Source organism: Cucurbita pepo, chromosome 6, assembly GCF_057944985.1.
Source record: "Cucurbita pepo subsp. pepo isolate OVF chromosome 6, ASM5794498v1, whole genome shotgun sequence".
NCBI lineage: Eukaryota > Viridiplantae > Streptophyta > Magnoliopsida > Cucurbitales > Cucurbitaceae > Cucurbita > Cucurbita pepo.
Window position 1 is genome coordinate 16,641,067 of NC_141803.1, and position 19,072 is coordinate 16,660,138.

A 19,072-nucleotide genomic window follows, 5' to 3' on the forward strand; every position below is an offset into this window, starting at 1 on the left:
AAAAAAAAAAAAAAAAGGTGATATTCTCACCATCGGTGGGACCTAGCTTTAAATATAAAGGCACAAATACCGGGGATACCCCCAAAGGTAGGCTCGATGATGAAAGCAAAGAGATTAGTCCAACAAGGCGGTTGGACTATATTAGCATGTGCCGTAGATGTAAGAGGAAAAGAAAAGACCCTAGAAAACGTGTCAATCGTAAACGAGTTTTCAGATGTGTATCCGGATGACCTACCTGGAATACCCCCTTCCTGAGCGGTCGACTTCATCATCGAACTCGAGTCGGGAACTGGGACTATTTCTAAAGCACCCTACCACATGGCGCTAGCAGAGTTGAAAGAACTCAAGGCGCAATTACAAGACTTACGGGATAAAAGGGTTCATTCGACCTAGCATATTCCCCTAGGGTGCGCCAGTGTTGTTTGTTCAGAAGAAAGATGGATCAATGCGTTTGTGCATCGATTACAGAGAGTTAAATAAGAGAACCATAAAGAACAAATACCCTCTACCTAGAATAGAAGACTTATTCGATCAACTAAGAGAAGCAACAATATTTTCTAAGATAGACCTACGGTCAGGTTATCATTAAATAAAGAGTAAAGAAAAAGACGCACCAAAGACAGCATTTAGGACAAGGTATGATCGCTATAAGTTCGTGGTATGTCATTTAGCCTCACCAATGCTTCAGCTGTGTTAATGGAGTTAATGAACCAAGTGTTCAAGGACTATCTAGACACTTGTGTGATCGTGCTCATTAATGACATCCTAGTGTACTCAAAAACAGACTTGGAATACCAGGAACACCTCTAAAAAGTCCTAGCCACCCTAAGAGAGAACAAGTTGTAGGACAAGTTCTCAAAGTGTGAATTTTGGTTACGATAAGTCTCATTCTTAGGATACGTGTCGACAAAGGGTGGAGTATCCGTAGATCCTACTAAGGTCAAAGCGGTCACGAAGTAGGAACGCCCAACTTCGGTAACATCAGCACAGAGTTTCTTAGGACTAGCGAGATACTATCGAAGGTTCGTGTAGGACTTTGCTAGAATAGCCTCGCCTTTGACATAGCTAACGAGAAAAGGGGTACCATTTATATGAAATGATGCTTGTGAGGCAAGCTTCCAAAACCTAAAATAGAGATTGGTAACCGTCCTGGTATTCACGGTTCCCAAGATCTCAGAAGAGTACGTAATCTATAGTGATGCATTCAAAGAATGGACTAGGATGTTAATGCAACACGTTAAAGTTGTTGCATACACGTCCCGTCAACCAAAAGAAAACGAAGATAATTACCCTACCCATGATCTGGAGTTTGGCGCTGTAGTGTTCGCGCTGAAAATTTGGTGACACTGCCTGTATGGAGAGAAAATTCAAAGTTTAACCGACCACAATATTTTAAATATTTCTTCACCCAGAAAGAGTTAAATATGAGACAGAGAAGGTGGTTAGAATTGGTGAAGGACTACGATGTAGATATCCAGTACCACCTTGGAAAAGCAAATGTGGTCGCAGACGCTTTGAGTAGAAAGGTGGCCCACTCTTCAGCCCTCATTATGAGGGAAGTAAGGGTACAAAGAAAATTCTAGGGAGCCAACATAGTTGTAGCGACCGAGAGAGTCATAGCACAACTGGCCCGACTTACAGTGCAACCTACACTTTGGCAAAGAATGGTGACCTCCGAATGAGAGGATCCAAACCTATAGAAAGTCTTAAGCCAGCCAGCTGAGAGTCTAGTAAATGGATTCTCGAAGACCTAAGATGAAGGACTATTGTATCAGGGAGGCCTATGTGTCCCAGAGAAGTTAAGGAAGGAGATACTAACGGAAGCTCACAACTCGCCATTTGCCATGCACCCAGGAGGTACAAAAATGTACCAAGATTTTAAACAACATTTCTGATAGAAGAGAATAGGGACATGGCCGAGTTTGTGAGCGAGTGCTTAGTTTGTCAACAAGTGAAAGTTCCTAAACAAAAGGCAGTGGGGTTGTTGTAGCCCCTAAGCATACCAGAGTGGAAGTGGGAAAACATAGCAATGGGTTTCATAGTAGGATTACCCAAAACGCACAAAGCATATACAGTGATCTGGGTAGTCGTCGATAGGTTGACCAAATCGGCACACTTCCTACTTGGGAAAGCTACATATACAGTTGACAAATGGGCACAACTGTATGTGAAAGAAATAGTAAGACTACATGGAGTCCTAGTGTCTATAGTGTTGGATCGGGATTCACGCTTTACGTTAGCGTTTTGGTGCGGACTTCAAAAAGCATTGGGTACCCGCCTCGATTTTATTACCGCCTTCCACCCCCCCAAACAGATGGACAAACGAAGTGTTTAAACCAAATTCTAGAGGATATGTTATGCGCTGGAGTACTAGATTTTAGGGGAAGTTGGGATTCCATACTCCACCTCATGGAATTCTCGTATAATAACAACTTCCAAGCCACTATTGGTAAGACACCGTTTGAGGCCTTGTATGGGAAACGGTGTAGGTCCCCACTATGTTGGGACGAAGTAGGCGAAAGAGAGTTAGTAGGACCCGAGCTAGTTCGACTCACCAACGAGGCTGTTCAGAAAAATTTGAGAGAGGATGCGTATCACTAAAAGTCGACAGAAAAGCTACGCCGATGTAAGGCGTAGAAGCTTAGAGTTCGAGACAAGGGGCCTAGTATTCCTCAAGGTGGCACCTATTTAAGGTGTCTTGAGGTTCGGAAGTACGGGCAAGTTAAGTCCTAAATTCATTGGACCATTCGAGATCCTAGAGCGAGTTGGTCCAGTAGCGTATAAGTTAGCCCTACCTATAGCCCACTTAGGAATACACGATGCATTTCATGTGTCGATTCTAAGAAAGTACATTACGAACCCTATCCACGTAATAGACTACGAACCACTCCAACTCGATGAAGATCTGAGCTACGAGGAAAACCAAGTAAGAATCTTAGCTAGAGAAGTAAAAACATTACGCAACAGGAGTATTGCGTTCGTTAAGGTACTGTGGCGGAATCACCACAGTGAGGAAGCCACGTGGGAGCGTGAGGACGAGATAAGAGAGAAATACCCCGAGTTGGTACAAGAGTTTGAGACTTTCGAGGACGAAAGTTCTTTTTAGGGGTAGATAATGTAACGACACGGGAAAGAAAGAAAAAAAATATATATATATATATTAAATAAATAAATAAAGGAAAATGAGAAAACGAAAAAAAAAACTCAGTCACCGGAAAACCCGCGAGTTTTCCAGCGACCGCCGAGTTTCGCGGAACCAACGCGAAACAACGGTCACAGCACGCCCACCCTCAACCCACGACACCCAGCATCTTCAGAAGACCTGCAAAGGGAGAAAAGAGAGAAAATTTTGAGAGAGAGAGAGAGAGATTTCGGACAAACGTCGGCGAGTGTCCAGTTCTCCGACGAGCCCTCAAACCACCCTCAAACCGACACCAAACGACCTGTTACCACCATAAGAGGGATCCCTAACGAAAGCACAATGACTCAGGGTGCGTTTTGTGTTATTTCGTAAGCGTCGTCGTCGGTAACCGAGGTCAGAAAATTAGGTTTCTTAATCGATTCTTAGATCTGTGGCTTTTAGGAGCTTTTAGGCCGCAAAACTCCCAGAAACGAAAGAAGGACGACGAACAAAGAGGAAAAGGGAAGGAAGAGGACCGAAATCGGCAACGGAAACGCCGCGGGGAGGAGAGAGAAAGCTCGCTGGAAAATCGGTCTAAGTCGGGTAAGGAAGACGAGATCCACGGATCCGGGTCAACCCGAACCCAGAACCCGGGAGAGCCAGCCCGTTCCTCCCTTTGCCTCTGCCTTCGGCCCAGCCCAACTACAGCGGCCCAAACCTCAAACCGGCCCAGAAGTTACGGTTCAGTTGAACCAACCCAGACTAGACCCACGGTCCAATTGAGCCGGCCTGCAAACCAAACACTTGCGGCCCAGCCCAGTAAGCAGAGGCCCAACGATTAGCCTTGGCCCAGCAGCCTTCCACAGCCCGCGACCCGAACCACGACCCGAACCGGACTGCGACCCGCGCTTCGACCCGACACTACCGCCCAACATGGCTTCCTCTGCTTCTGCCACGTGTCACACAGCGGCGCGGCAGTCCCTCGGCTCAGCTCGGCGCAAACGGCTCGGGCTCCCTCCGGTGACGCTCCGGCGGCTCCTCCAGCGGCTGTTTGGCTCGGCTCACCTGTTTTCAGCCCGGTTTCCACTGTTTCGACCCTCCCGGACCTGTTTTTGGCCCCGATAAAGGTATCCGAGGCCGTTTTAGAGCCGTATTTCACATTTATAAATTATTGGTAAATTAATTGTGAAATACTAACGAAAAGTGGTGAACGGTGTGATAGGAAACAAACCCCGGCGTTGTAGGAAGCGGCTCTCACGGAACGGGAGCTTACGTTTAGCTATTTAGGGAGTACTTCGGCCAAGGCCAACCAAGTAAGTGGCCTTACTATAGGATAGGCTAAATAATTGTATGAGTTATGATGATGTGTGGATTATGATGCTTGATGATATGTGCGGTATATACATATTTTGTTGAGTGACGCTTGATATGTTTGACGCACGTGTGGCATTATATGAGCATGATGATTGCATGATTTTTACCTTAATATGATGATGTTTTTCATATTGAGCATGCTAGATGATGATGAGTGCCATATTGCATCATGTCGTTAGATTGACGTAGGACACAACCCTAAGAGCATGAAAATGATATTAATATAAATATCCACGAGTATGAGTTACCTAGAGTAACAAAGAGATGAGACTAGAGGGTTGTGTCAGAAGAGACATTACGATGGATTTAGAGGGACCTCATGCATTTTGTATGTTCATAAGCATACGGCTACTTCCCCTAGAGATGATGAGTGCGGACGCGCACCTTATGATGAGCGCGAATGCGCACAGGTGCGAAAGCACACAGATGAGGGTGTTCATGAGGCGCATGACACTATGGGGTTCCGCTGACCTCCGGACGTCGCTACAGATTAGCTTGACCAGAGGGTCCAGGGGGTGTGCGAGCGCCCTAGGGACTTACACTCGCACGTGTGAGTCGTGTGTAGGGAAGTACTACACATCCAATTTGTCCGAGACTGGAGGCCACCCCTAAGATGATTAGAGATAGGTCCCTATTCATGATTGCATGTGTTTGCATTAGCATGACCCCTATAGTGGGGCCACTTACTGAGTATTCTTTGAAATATTCAGGCCGTGTACCACATCATTTTTTTCAGGTAAAGGCAAGGCGCACTTGTACGGAGGACGGCGGCATCTCGAGCAGAGACTGTGGCATGTGCATAGGGTAGACTCATATTTGAATTTCTAGTCTTAAGTTAGAATAGGTTGTTTTGCATTTCATTGTTTTAAATTATTTTGTATTTGTTTTTGTTTTCTAACTTCAGTATTTCATATTTAAACACGTAAGACCATGGCTGTGTTTTCCAGAGAAGAAGTTGTTTTAAACGTTTTTTTTTTAAAGTTTACGTTATCAGTTATATTCATGTAAGAGTTATATTTCTGCATTATAGATGAGCATGAGACGTTAGTAGTGACTCTGAGTATGTGGAAATTTAGGGTCGTTACAGTAGCAATCTTGGACATGCTTTGTTCGAGGTGTTTTCGCCGGATAATGAAGTTTGTTTTCAAGAACAATGCTACTATTGGCACTGCATCTGTGATGTTGATGAGAAAATTTTTTCTTTTTATAATAGTAAAACAAAGTTATTCGACCTCATTCATTCACGAAGTTCTTAGACCAAATGGAAGTTGTGTTCTTACTACAATACTTATCTAATAAAAATAAGTCTATTGAACATTTGAGTTCTCAATTATTTAGAGACATTTAACAAAATAGTGCATGTATGGTAATGAAATATCCAAGTTGTTATCGAAAAATAAAATACTGACTTCAAAATGAATATACACGTCTCGTTTTATTCAAAAATTTCGAGCACCAAAATAGAAGAAAATTGAGAAGGAGACATCAGAATGGAATTAGGAAGTATGTGATTGATGTCCGGAGAGAAAAAAAAAAAAAAGCAACCTAAGCTTGGGGATGTGTGTGATTCTTTGCTAAATAAAGTGTAACCGAACAAACGAACACGAACACGCTTAATATCCTTCCAGTTTTTTGTTCGTTTTTCTTTTAATAGCGTTTTACATAAAAATCTATCTTTAAAAGTCGTTAAAAAGGTATCTTTGTTTTAGTGCAATAATCATATATATATATATATGGTTCAAAAGGATCCAAATGCAACACAAACAAATTCTAAGTTGATCAAAAAATGAAGGCTATGAACAATCTCTATATGATTTTGTTTACTTTTGCATCAATTTCTAATGTTTTCACTTGTTTTGCAGCCCAATATCCACAATCTCGTTGGGAAGTGACGATTCTTAATTATCAAGACATACCTTTACAGGTCCATTGCAAATCGAAAAACGACGATTTAGGTAAATAAGGGTATTGCACCACGACAAATTATTCAACGAGACCATATTATTTTATGTATATCTGTATAAACTCTTGTAGTTCGAACTTTTTCCTTTTTTCAATTGAATTTGTTCCCATCTGATGTAACTTTCTGATTTAGGGGAGCACATTCTTCTGTCCAAACAAGAATACAGCTGGAAATTCAAAGAGAATTTGTGGCAGACAACATTGTTTTGGTGCAATTTTAGTAGCAATTACGGGAAGCTTTCGTTCGAGGTTTTTTGGCCAGAGAAGGGAATTTGGCTTCAAGACCGATGCAACTATTCGCACTGCATTTGGCGTGCAGATAAGAAGGGCTTTTCTTTATATAATAATCGAATAAATGTATTTGAGCTCATTCATCCATGGAATCCTTAGACAAATCCATCACCTTTGCCTTACATCACATCGAATCTTTTCTTTACTACACAAGTAGTGTGTTTTCTGTAATGCTCTAACAAAGTGTCTATTAATCATTTAAGTTCTTAAATATATGAAAATATTTAATATAAAAATGAGTACATCTCAATAAGATATTAAAGTTGTTATTAAAGAATAAAACATTGACGTTGCCCTCAATATCGAAGTCTAGATTTTATAGAAAATATTCGAGCACGAAAATGAAATAAATTTGAAAGTTATACACCGTTCTAAAAAATGAAACACAAACAGATTCTGTATCGGCCACACAAAAAAGAAACTCAATCATCGGAAAACACGCTCTAACACTTCATTGTGCCACGTGTCGCGCCCACAGCCAGAAACTTCTTTAGCTTATGTGGCTTAGCCGGCTAGTCTCGGCTTCGCGACTCAGAATCTAGCTCATTGGCTCGATAAAGGATATTTTGCCCAATTTTTGTCCTTCCGACTCTCTTGAAGCTTAAATTGACCTTGCTTAAAGAAATGAAGGTCAATATAAGATTCAATTTCTCGATTTATATTAAATTGAGTTAAGAAATTGTAGTTACTCATGAAAGAAGATTGTCGTTCTAGTGGGACGAAAAGCAAATATACTCAAATTTAGGGAGAACCGGCTAAGGCCAACCAAGTAAGCGGTCTTACTATCGAATAGGTTGCCCGACTTGTTTGATGTATGACGACACGTGCATAGTGGCTAAGTTTATGATATGACATTGTTTGACAAAAATGTGATGAAATATACATACAAAATTAGTTTATACGAGATTTCGCCACCCACTGCTACATTGCTCGTTACATATGTCCTCACATTTTAAAATGCTGAGAAATCCCATGCCCTTTCGGACCAGTACCTAAAACTGGCGCCTTAGACCAGCTCGGCCATCTTGACTATTCTTTTTTATAACAGCTACAAATCACTGCTAGGATATATTATCCACTTCCAAGTACTGATGCATCGTCATCAGTCTCACGATTTTAAAATGCGTCTTGATCATGTCTAGGAGTTGAAGAGGTTTATTGGATTTCTAGGCCAACTAGGTTTCTTAACACGAGCTTTTAGTTCCAGGTTACTCTATTTTAACTCATCAACTCTTTCTTTAGTCCTCGAGTAATATGGTCTATTTCCTTTTAACGTCGCCACGATCCTAAGGTGCTTAGTCTAGTGTACACATTTTGACCTAAGTCATCATATAACCAACCTAACTCTTACACTCTAGCTCTGTGTAGATAAACACACTAAATAGGTTGAACACATTGTCAAACACCTGGAGCAAATGCATACTTTATCATGCACAATACAAGAAAACAAGCTCAACGGGAAGATAATATCCATAAATCACCCTGGAGCACAGATCACAATAGCTCATCCTTCTTTCTAACAAATCAGAGTGGCGCAGCGGAAGCGTGGTGGGCCCATAACCTACTGGTCCCAGGATTGAAACTTGGCTCTCATAGAGAAGAAAGACTTCAAAAATGATAGAGAAAGCAGTTTTACAAAGACATTTGCTGCAACACTATTTGCTTCGGCCCGTTATAGGTTTATTGGATTCCCAGTTACCAACCTAACTGGAGAACACACTGTCTCAAGCGTGGTGGACCCATAACCCACAGGTTCCTAAACGAACACTCTTACAAAAGAATTTCATGTCAAGAATGGAATTTGAACAAATGGCCTTTCGTACTTGAAACTGGCGCCTTAGACCAACTCATTTGTCTTATCCATGATAAAAAAACTTTTGCAAAAGAATTTCATGTCAAGAATGGGATTTGAACAAATGTCCTTTCGTATTTGAAACTGGCGCCTTAGACCAACTCAGCATCTTGATCAAGGTGACTGACTTCTTCTCTGTCATATCCATAGGATCAATTCTAACAAGTCACACACTCATATTCCGGAAATACAAAAAAAAAAAAAAAAGAAATTCCACGATCGAACTACCAAAAAAGAGTGGGCTAAAAAGTGGAAACCTACATACTTTGGACTTTACTTTTTATTGAAAAGTTATTTAGGGGTTCTTGTGAATCGAATGTAATTGCTTGAAATTCCGTCAAGTAAAATTGAAGAAAATAGCTCAACAAGAAAATAATATCCATAAATCACAATAGTAAATCCTCTTTTCTACCAAATCAGAGTGGCGCAGCAGAAGCGTGGTGGACCATAACCCATAGATGCTAGGATCAAACCACAATGACATTTGCTACAACACAAGTATCATTATACCTCTCAAAACTAGTACCTTAGACTTGCTTGGCCTATTTATCTGCTTTGGCCCGTTAGAGGTTTATTGGATTCTAGTTCCTCTATTTTGACTTCTCAAACTCTTTCTTTAGTCTAGGAGTAATAGAGTCTATTTCCCTCTTAAGGTGCTTAGTCTAGTGTACCCATCTTGACTTACTAGTGTACCCATCTTGACTTACTAGTGTACCCATCTTGACTTACTAGTGTACCCATCTTGACCTAAGTCCTAAGTCATTTTATAACCAACCTAACTGGAGAACACACTGTCAAACACTTGGAGCTAACACATACTCTATATCATGCATGTTTGCTTCAACGGAAAGATAATATCCATAAATCACCCTGGAGCACAGATCACAATAGCTCATTCTCTTTTCTAACAAATCAGAGTGACGCAGCAGAAGCGTGGTGACCAGGATCGAAACCTGGCTCTAATAGAGAAGAAAGACTTCAAAAATGATAGAGAAAGCAGTTTTACAATGACATTTGCTGCAACACAAGGATCATTATACCTCTCAAACCAATACCTTAGACTTGCTCGACCTATTATCCGCTTTGGCCCGTTATACGTTTATTGGATTTCAGGTTACTCTATATCATAAGCAGTTTTATAATGTACCTTAGAGAGAAGCAAAAGCATAAAAAATGATAGAGAGAGAATGATAGAGATATACAAAAATGATAGAGAAAAGCAATTTTATAATGTCTCTCTGATAGATTTATAATGACACTTGCTGCAACACAAGGATCAACATATTATTCGCTTTGGCCCCCTATAGGTTTATTGGATTCCTAGCTACACGGGATTTTGACTCCTCAACTCTGTCACCCTGGAGCACGTATCACAATAGCTCATCTTCTTTTCTAACAAATCAGAGTGGCGCAGCGGAAGCGTGGTGGGCTCATAACCCACAGGTCCCAGAATCGAAACCTGGCTCTGATAGAGAAGAAGGACATCAACACAAGGATCGGCCTATTATTAGCTTTGGCCCGTTATAGGTTTATTGGAATTTCCTCTTAACCTCAATCCTAAGGAATATAACTTTTATTTATTTAATACTAAAAATAATTTATTTATTTAAATAATAAATGAGCTTTTTTACTTAAAACCAAAACCCATTGTTTGAATATTTTCCAAAGACAACTTTGCCCTTTACTCTTCCTTCTCTCAAATCATACGAAAACGGCTAAAACCCTTCGAAGCCAACTTTGTCATTTCGTTCTTCTGCAACGAATATGATTTTCAGGTTCCGGCGACTCAGAGAAATCTCAAAGTCGTTGCCTCAATTTTACTTAGGTACTCCTCCGTCGATCCATGTTCCATGCTCAATTTTATAGAAAATATTCGAGCACGAAAATGAAATAAATTTGAAAGTTATACAAAGTTCTCGAAAATGAAACACAGACAGATTTTGTATCAGCCACACAAAAAAGAAACTCAATCGTCGGAAAACACGCTCTCACGCCTCATTGTGCCACGTGTCACGCCTACAGCCAGAAACTTCTTTGGCTTATGTGGCTGAACCGGCTAGTCTAGGCTTTGCGGCTCAGAATCTAGCTCATTGGCTCCGTAAAGGATATTTTGCCCAATTTTTGCGGTTTCGACTATCTTGAAGCTGGAATTGACCTTGCTTAAGGAAATGAAGGTCAATATAAGATTCAATTTCTCAATTTATATTAAATTGAGTTAAGAAATTGTAGTTAGTCATGAAAGAAGATTGACGATCTCTAGTAGGACGAAAAGCAAATGTACCAAAATTTAGAGAGAACCAGCTAAGACCAACCAAGTAAGCGGTCTTACTATCGGATAGGACACGTGCATAGTGGCTAAGTTTATGATACGACATCGTTTGACAAAAATGTGATATAATATACATACAAAATTAGTTGATACGAGATTTTGCCACCCACTACTACATTGCTCGTTACATATGTCCTCACATTTTAAAATGTTGAGCAATATACCTCTCCAATCATTGACAAATAAGAAAATCATGTCAAGAATGGGATTTGAACCCATGCCCTTTCGGACCAGTACCTGAAACTGGCGCCTTAGACCAACTCGGCCATCTTGACTATTTTTTTTTTTTTTTTGTAATAGCTACAAGTTACTGCTAGCATATATTATCCACTTTCAGGTACTAATGCATCGTCGTCAGTCTCACGGTTTTAAAATGCGTCTTGATCATGCCTAGGAGTTGAAGAGGTTTATTGGATTCCTAGGACAGCTAGGTTTCTTAACACGAGTTTTTGGTTCCAGGTTACTCTATCTTGACTCCTCAACTCTTTCTTTAGTCCTCAAGTAATAGGGTCTATTTCCTCTTAACGTCGCCACGATCCAAAGGTGCTTAGTCTAGTGTACGCATCTTCACCTAAGTCATTATATAACCAACCTAACTCTTACACACTAGCTCTATGTAGATAAACACGCTAGATAGGTTGAACACACTGTCAAACACCTTGACCTAATACACAAGCAAACAAGTTCAACGGGAAGATAATATCCATAAATCACCCTGGAGCACAGATCACAATAACTCATCCTCTTTTCTAACGAATCTGAGTGGCGCAAAAAGCTCAACAAGAAAACAATATCCATGAATTACAATAGTTCATCCTCTTTTCTAACAAATCAGAGTGGCGCAGCTGAAGCGTGGTGGACCATAAACCACAGGTCCTAGGATCGAAACCACAATGACATTTGCTACAACACAAGGATCATTATACCTCTCAAAACTAGTACCTTAGACTTGCTTGGCCTATTATCCGCTTTGGCCCGTTAGAGGTTTATTGGATTCTAGTTTACTCTATTTTGACTTCTCAAACTCTTTCTTTAGTCTAGGAGTAATAGAGTCTTATTTCCCTCTTAACGATCCTAAGGTGCTTAGTCTAGTGTACCCATCTTGACCTACTAGTGTACCCATCTTGACCTACTAGTGTACCCATCTTGACCTACTAGTGTACCCATCTTGACCTAAGTCCTAAGTCATTTTATAACCAACCTAACTGGAGAACACACTGTCAAACACTTGGAGCTAACACATACTCTATATCATGCATGTTTGCTTCAACGGAAAGATAGCATCCATAAATCACCCTGGAGCACAGATCACAATAGCTCATCCTCCTTTCTAACAAATCAGAGTGGCGCAGCAGAAGCGTGGTGGCCAGGATCGAAACCTGGCTCTAATAGAGAAGAAAGACTTCAAAAATGGATAGAGAAAGCAGTTTTACAATGACATTTGCTGCAACACAAGGATCATTATACCTCTCAAACCAGTACCTTAGACTTGCTCGACCTATTATCCGCTTTGGCCCGTTATAGGTTTATTGGATTCCAGGTTACTCTATTTTGACTCCTCTAGAGCCTATTTCCTATTAACGTCAATCCTAAGGTGCTTAGTCTAGAGCCTATTTCCTATTAACGTCAATCCTAAGGTGCTTAGTCTAGAGCCTATTTCCTATTAACGTCAATCCTAAGGTGCTTAGTCTAGAGCCTATTTCCTATTAACGTCAATCCTAAGGTGCTTAGTCTAGAGCCTATTTCCTATTAACGTCAATCCTAAGGTGCTTAGTCTAGTGTACGCCAAACACCTGGAGTTAACACATACTATATCATGCATACTACAAGCAGAGCCTATTTCCTATTAACGTCAATCCTAAGGTGCTTAGTCTAGTGTACGCCAAACACCTGGAGTTAACACATACTATATCATGCATAATACAAGCAGAGCCTGTTTCCTATTAACGTCAATCCTAAGGTGCTTAGTATAGAGTCTATTTCCTATTAACGTCAATCCTAAGGTGCTTAGTCTAGAGCCTATTTCCTATTAACGTCAATCCTAAGGTGCTTAGTCTAGTGTGCGTCAAACACCTGGAGTTAACACATACTATATCATGCATAATACAAGCAAACAGCTCAACGGATAGATAATATACACAAATCACCCTAAAGCACAGATCACAATAGCTCATCCTCTTTTTTAACAAATCAGAGTGGCGCAGCGGAAGCTTTTTTAACAAATCAAAGTGGCACAGCGGAAGCGTGGTGGGCCCATAACCCACATGTCCCAGGATTGAAACTTGGCTCTCATTAAGAAGAAAGACTTCAAAAATGACTGATCAGGGACCCTTGGTCCTCTCACGAAGCTATAGATACCGTTCTTACGCTAGCAATTTATGAACACTCCTAGGTACTTTCTTGCCGTGGTAAACCGCTATGTTTCTAGAAAAAAATTAAGTCTGACTAGAGCGGCATATCGCTCCTAATAGAAATTCCCTAATCTTATCATAGAAATGGGCCCTAGCAATTAACTGAGGGTACATGCAATCTTCTTCTAGCATCATAGTATGTAATTCATGCAAACTAGGCATACCGGCTCAACGGGGCGATGACCTCCAACAAGCACCCAGAGCACGAAGTTCGCGCTCAATGGGGCGAATTCGTCCATCAAGCACCCGAAACCCGGCATACACAATTCTAACATAAATTAAACGCATGCATACGTACAACGGAAGCTTAAGGCATACAAGAAACACCAGATAATTCACCCAACACATCATAACAATCCATCTAATTAATCTCATTCATGGAGAGCTAATTTAAGACAAAATTACTAACATGCATACCTACAATCCAAGCGAACCCTACAAGTATTTCTTCCTAAATACCGGGTAGTGACTTACCTGGTTGACGCGTGCCCTTTCGCTAGCATTTCTTTGCCCGTGAGGTGTCCAAAAATACTGATTTCTCTAATTTAAGTCCCTATTCACGTAAAAATAGTATTAGAACTGGAACCGGGACAAAAATCGGGAAAACAGAACACAACCGGGCTAAATTGGCCGTTCCACGCGCGCTCACGCGCCAGCAGCACGCTGGGAGTGCGTGGCCACGCGCGCGGGAAGGCGCCAGTCACAGGCTGCACGCGCGCCCGCCTCCGCGTTGTCGCGGGTCGGCCGGTCCGGTCGGCTCGGCTCGCGTCGCTGTTCGGCCCGGCTTGCAGGCGACACATGTCCACGCCTCGCTGGAGCTGCGTTGCTCCAGCCGATGGTCGACGCGTGTCCGGCGCCTGTCGCCGCCGTCCGCCGCTCGCCTGTCGCCGCCGTCCGCCGCTCGCCGGCAGACTCTTTTCTTCTTTTTTTTTTTCTTTTCTTCTCCCTTCTTCTCTGGCCTGTGAAAACCGAAACACAACCTTCTTTACCGATTTTCATATCTTTCGATCCGTAGATCTGATCGACATGATTTCTTCGACAAAATTTTAGATCGTGTTACGGGCTACGTCCTCGTATTTTTTTCGTAATTTTCGATTAACTACCGAACGAGTTAAGAAGGTCAGAATTTCGCTCACCGTTCTCGGACGACTCTCGGATCTCCACCTTCGGGTTGAGGTCTGGCCAAACTTCTTCACAGATCATGCGTAGAGTTGTTCCTAGATGAATATATCAAGATTTCAGATCTTGATTCACAAAGGAAAACCATAGATTTGAGGAAACGTTCAAGATCCTTACCTTGCGGGTTTTCCGACTTCTTGATGAAAAATGGGACTCCGGCCACCCACATTCTCTTTTCCCTTCCAAGAAAGTCTCTCTGCATGATCTTCACCTCCTTGCATCATGATCTTCACCGAAATAGACTCCGATGGTAATTTTCGGTGAGTCTTCCGGCGGTTCATCCTTTCTCCTCTCTCTAGGTTCTCTCTACCCCTTTCTCTCACTATCTCTCTTTTGCAGGACTATGGATAGGGTTTCGTTTGGACCCCTTAGGTGGTTGGAGGGGCAAATTTACCTATTTGCCCCTCTCAACTTTTCTTATATTTATATTTTTTTTCTTTTTCTTCTTTCTTCGGGTATTACACTACTGGTCCAAAGATTGAAACTTGGCTCTAATAGAGAAGAAAGACTTCAAAAATGATAGAGAAAGCAGTTTTACAAAGACATTTGCTGCAACACTATTTGCTTCGGCCCGTTATAGGTTTATTGGATTCCAGGTTACCAACCTAACTGGAGAACACACTGTCTCAAGCGTGGTGGGCCCATAACCCACAGGTCCCTGAAAGAACACTCTTACAAAAGAATTTCATGTCAAGAATGGAATTTGAACAAATGGCCTTTCGTACTTGAAACTGGCGCCTTAGACCAACTCATTTGTCTTATCCATGATAAAAAAAACTTTTGCAAAAGAATTTCATGTCAAGAATGGGATTTGAACAAATGGCCTTTCGTATTTGAAACTGGCGCCTTAGACCAACTCAGCATCTTGATCAAGGTGACTGACTTCTTCTCTGTCATATCCATAGGATCAATTCTAACAAGTCACACACTCATATTCCGGAAATACAAAAAAAAAAAAAAAAAAAAAGAAATTCCACGATCGAACTACCAAAAAAGAGTGGGCTAAAAAGTGGAAACTTACATACTTTGGACTTTACTTTTTATTGAAAAGTTATTTAGGGGTTCTTGTGAATCGAATGTAATTGCTTGAAATTTCGTCAAGTAAAATTGAAGAAAATAGCTCAACAAGAAAATAATATCCATAAATCACAATAGTTCATCCTCTTTTCTAACAAATTAGAGTGGCGCAGCAGAAGCGTGGTGGACCATAACCCATAGGTCCTAAGATCAAACCACAATGACATTTGCTACAACACAAGTATCATTATACCTCTCAAAACTAGTACCTTAGACTTGCTTGGCCTATTATCTGCTTTGGCCCGTTAGAGGTTTATTGGATTATAGTTTCCTCTATTTTGACTTCTCAAACTCTTTCTTTAGTCTAGGAGTAATAGAGTCTATTTCCCTCTTAACGATCCTAAGGTGCTTAGTCTAGTGTACCCATCTTGACCTAAGTCCTAAGTCATTTTATAACCAACCTAACTGGAGAACACACTGTTAAACACTTGGAGCTAACACAGATAATATCCATAAATCACCTTGGAGCACAGATCACAATAGCTCATCCTCTTTTCTAACAAATCAGAGTGACGCAGCAGAAACGTGGTGAATCAGAGTGACGCAGCAGAAGCGTGGTGAATCAGAGTGACGCAGGAGAAGTGTGGTGAATTAGAGTAACGCAGCAGAAGCGTGGTGACCAGGATCGAAAACACTTGGAACTAACACAGATAATATCCATAAATCACCTTGGAGCACAGATCACAATAGCTCATCCTCTTTTCTAACAAATCAGAGTGACGCAGCAGAAGCGTGGTGAATTAGAGTGACGCAGCAGAAGCGTGGTGAATCAGAGTGACGCAGCAGAAGCGTGGTGACCAGGATCGAAACCTGGCTCTAATAGAGAAGAAAGACTTCAAAAATGATAGAGAAAGCAGTTTTACAATGACATTTGCTGCAACACAAGGATCATTATACCTCTCAAACCAATACCTTAGACTTGCTCGACCTATTATCCGCTTTGGCCCGTTATACGTTTATTGGATTTCAGGTTACTCTATATCATAAGCAGTTTTATAATGTACCTTAGAGAGAAGCAAAAGCATAAAAAATGATAGAGAGAGAATGATAGAGATATACAAAAATGATAGAGAAAAGCAATTTTATAATGTCTCTCTGATAGATTTATAATGACACTTGCTGCAACACAAGGATCAACATATTATTCGCTTTGGCCCCCTATAGGTTTATTGGATTCCTAGCTACACGGGATTTTGACTCCTCAACTCTGTCACCCTGGAGCACGTATCACAATAGCTCATCTTCTTTTCTAACAAATCAGAGTGGCGCAGCGGAAGCGTGGTGGGCTCATAACCCACAGGTCCCAGAATCGAAACCTGGCTCTGATAGAGAAGAAGGACATCAACACAAGGATCGGCCTATTATTAGCTTTGGCCCGTTATAGGTTTATTGGAATTTCCTCTTAACCTCAATCCTAAGGAATATAACTTTTATTTATTTAATACTAAAAATAATTTATTTATTTAAATAATAAATGAGCTTTTTTACTTAAAACCAAAACCCATTGTTTGAATATTTTCCAAAGACAACTTTGCCCTTTACTCTTCCTTCTATCAAATCAGACGAAAACGGCTAAAACCCTTCGAAGCCAACTTTGTCATTTCGTTCTTCTGCAACGAATATGATTTTCAGGTTCCGGCGACTCAGAGAAATCTCAAAGTCGTTGCCTCAATTTTACTTAGGTACTCCTCCGTCGATCCATGTTCCATGCTCAATTTTATAGAAAATATTCAAGCACGAAAATGAAATAAATTTGAAAGTTATACAAAGTTCTCGAAAATGAAACACAAACAGATTTTGTATCGGCCACACAAAAAAGAAACTCAATCGTCGGAAAACACGCTCTCACGCCTCATTGTGCCACGTGTCACGCCTACAGCCAGAAACTTCTTTGGCTTATGTGGCTGAACCGGCTAGTCTAGGCTTTGCGGCTCAGAATCTAGCTCATTGGCTCCGTAAAGGATATTTTGCCCAATTTTTGCGGTTCCGACTATCTTGAAGCTGGAATTGACCTTGCTTAAGGAAATGAAGGTCAATATAAGATTCAATTTCTCAATTTATATTAAATTGAGTTAAGAAATTGTAGTTAGTCATGAAAGAAGATTGACGATCTCTAGTAGGACGAAAAGCAAATGTACCAAAATTTAGGGAGAATCGGCTAAGAACAACCAAGTAAGCGGTCTTACTATCGGATAGGACACGTGCATAGTGGCTAAGTTTATGATATGACATCGTTTGACAAAAATGTGATATAATATACATACAAAATTAGTTGATACGAGATTTTGCCACCCACTACTACATTGCTCGTTACATATGTCCTCACATTTTAAAATGTTGAGCAATATACCTCTCCAATCATTGACAAATAAGAAAATCATGTCAAGAATGGGATTTGAACCCATGCCCTTTCGAACCAGTACCTGAAACTGGCGCCTTAGACCAACTCGGCCATCTTGACTATTTTTTTTTTGTAATAGCTACAAGTTACTGCTAGCATATATTATCCACTTTCAGGTACTAATGCATCGCCGTCAGTCTCACGGTTTTAAAATGCGTCTTGATCATGCCTAGGAGTTGAAGAGGTTTATTGGATTCCTAGGCCAGCTAGGTTTCTTAACACGAGTTTTTGGTTCCAGGTTACTCTATTTTGACTCCTCGACTCTTTCTTTAGTCCTCAAGTAATAGGGTCTATTTCCTCTTAACGTCGCCACGATCCAAAGGTGCTTAGTCTAGTGTACGCATCTTCACCTAAGTCATTATATAACCAACCTAACTCTTACACACTAGCTCTATGTAGATAAACACGCTAGATAGGTTGAACACACTGTCAAACACTTTGACCTAATACACAAGCAAACAAGTTCAACGGGAAGATAATAATCACCCTGGAGCACAGATCACAATAACTCATCCTCTTTTCTAACGAATCTGAGTGGCGCAAACAGCTCAACAAGAAAACAATATCTATAAATCACAATAGTTCATCCTCTTTTATAACAAATCAGAGTGGCGCAGCTGAAGCGTGGTGGACCATAAACCACAGGTCCTAGGATCGAAACCACAATGACATTTGCTACAACACAAGGATCATTATACCTCTCAAAACTAGTACCTTAGACTTGCTTGGCCTATTATCCGCTTTGGCCCGTTAGAGGTTTATTGGATTCTAGTTTACTCTATTTTGACTTCTCAAACTCTTTCTTTAGTCTAGGAGTAATAGAGTCTTATTTCCCGGTGCTTAGTCTAGTGTACCCATCTTGACCTACTAGTGTACCCATCTTGACCTACTAGTGTACCCATCTTGACCTAAGTCCTAAGTCATTTTATAACCAACCTAACTGGAGAACACACTGTCAAACACTTGGAGCTAACACATACTCTATATCATGCATGTTTGCTTCAACGGAAAGATAATATCCATAAATCACCCTGGAGCACAGATCACAATAGCTCATCCTCCTTTCTAACAAATC

The 19,072-nt window shown here is 40.9% G+C and overlaps 1 long non-coding RNA gene and 2 other non-coding genes across 3 annotated transcripts; 1 reads left to right on the top strand and 2 right to left on the bottom strand.

Moving 5' to 3' along the window:
* The first annotated feature begins 6,317 nt into the window (after positions 1 to 6,317).
* LOC147792494 (uncharacterized) lies at positions 6,318 to 6,950 on the top strand. The gene is made up of 2 exons (XR_015421285.1): positions 6,318 to 6,450; positions 6,591 to 6,950. It is a non-coding gene; the product is annotated as an uncharacterized LOC147792494 (long non-coding RNA).
* Positions 6,951 to 11,123: 4,173 nt separating this feature from the next.
* Positions 11,124 to 11,204, bottom strand: TRNAL-CAG (transfer RNA leucine (anticodon CAG)). Its single transcript has one exon. It is a non-coding gene; the product is annotated as a tRNA-Leu (tRNA).
* A 6,772-nt stretch (positions 11,205 to 17,976) lies between these two features.
* TRNAL-CAG (transfer RNA leucine (anticodon CAG)) lies at positions 17,977 to 18,057 on the bottom strand. The gene has a single exon. It is a non-coding gene; the product is annotated as a tRNA-Leu (tRNA).
* Positions 18,058 to 19,072: the final 1,015 nt, after the last annotated feature.